Genomic DNA, 1,926 nt, shown 5'->3' with positions numbered 1-1,926 from the left:
GATATCAGTTTAAATTCATTTTATTCGACTGAAATCTTCATGTTAATTTCATCTCAGAAACTGCATGTATCTTTTGTTGGTAGATTAAATCTGGTCAAAAAAATATGCTATCAGCATTTCTCTTTTAGTGACATTTTATGTTTTTCAACAGTTTTCTGGACTACATATTGCACTTATTTGAAATAGAAAAATCTGAGTATAAATATTTTCTTTGAATATTTTTGTTTATTGTGTAATGACTCTAACAGGCAGGAAATTATTTATATGATCAATAACTTCAGTGTCATCAGTTATATTTCTTGTGGTCTTCTTGCCATGCGAGTCAACTTCTGCAAAAACTTTGGTCCATTAGACATCTAAAAAGTCTTCAGAAAAATGATATACATTCCTGCAAGTTTTATGTTTCCACTGTAGGGAATACTTAAATGACATTGGTTTATCATTTCCAGAACCATTTTGCATCAATTTTCTTTGAGTATTGAATGACTGTACTATTCAACATTTTGTTGTGAATAGTCACCTAGCTTCCAGAAAGAATCAGACAATTTACTAGACTGTCCATCTCTTAGTCTTGAAGAGCATTTTAAATGACATGAGCAGATTCTCAAGGTAAAAATTTTTCCTTTATCAGTTTTTCTTTTCTGGTTGTATCATTGTCCGGTATTTTGGAGACCCTTCCTTTTATTGGTCTTTCAGATTTCTATGTTTCTTGTAAATTTTCTTCCTGTTGTGGCTCACTATTCTTGACGCTTTCCTTTCTCAGCCCCTTAATGAAAAAATTGTTTCACACGATGTTTTAAAATAAGTCACTTTACCTTAATTTTCTTCTAAAGCTCTTCTTTGTCCATATTACAAGCATCCTGTGTAAGAGAACAACAAACATCTAAAGACAGTATGGACTGTGGACTTGCTTCACATGTATTCTGAAATGATAAACAACTGTTTCAGTTGCCAAGTAAAGTGCTATCATCTCACAACAACTAGGGACTTCATTCACTTTTCCTTTCTCCATACTGAAGAGTGTAATTTGCCGCTGTTGGAAACAAGTGTACTTACACCTCTTATATTCTGACTGCCCTAATGTATCCTGCACAAAGGCAGCAGCCTTTTCTGTAGTTACAGGAACAACAGTCTATATGACTGAGGGCCCTGCTCTTGTAACATAAACCAACATGGCAGAGTTATATTGAATTATTTTATTTATTTAGCGTATGGCTAATACAGACATATCATGAAATTACATATATATATGTACATATTGGCACACAAGAAACTTAAGTTTGTTTTTACAACTGAATATCCAGTCCTTCAATCCAGCGCACTGCATCTGGAGTTGCTAGCAGGAAGTCCTCTTTGGCGCCGTGATAGGCTCGAATCCTGCATTCACTGACGATGTGGTGAACAGTCTGGTATGGAGCCCCGCAGTCACAAGCTGGATCAGGCAGCTTGTTCCACTTAAAGAGAGCATCCCTGCATCGCCCATGGCTGGTACGGATTCTGTTGAGAGTAGACCACGTCTTGCGTGGTAAGTCGAATCCACTTGGAAGTTTAGCACCTGAGAAGATGTTATGCAGGTGCACATCTGTCACTGCTTCCCACCGACCTTTCCATTCTTCAAGAGGTTTGAAATTCTTAGCCACCATGTCAGCAGCATCGCAGTTGGATGACGTGATTTCAGTCTCTTGCGATTTGAAAGTGGCAGGTCGCTATGCACGGGTAGGTTAGAATTCCTGGAGATCTTGTGGAATTCTCTCATAAGGGCAGTACATCTGCGTAGATCAGGAGGCATTATACCAGTTAACAGTGGAAGCCAATAAAGGGAGGTAGCGTTGCTCACGTCCGTAGGTTTAACCTTAAAATACCCTACACGTGCCTCCTGGGTGGTGCTAATTGAGCAACAGTGATTACAGGCAGCCAGACTATCCA

The sequence above is a fragment of the Schistocerca serialis genome, chromosome 8 (assembly GCF_023864345.2).
Source record: "Schistocerca serialis cubense isolate TAMUIC-IGC-003099 chromosome 8, iqSchSeri2.2, whole genome shotgun sequence".
In the NCBI taxonomy this organism is placed as follows: domain Eukaryota; kingdom Metazoa; phylum Arthropoda; class Insecta; order Orthoptera; family Acrididae; genus Schistocerca; species Schistocerca serialis.
The sequence above is the reverse complement of the archived record's forward strand: the minus strand, read 5'-3'. Positions refer to the sequence as shown.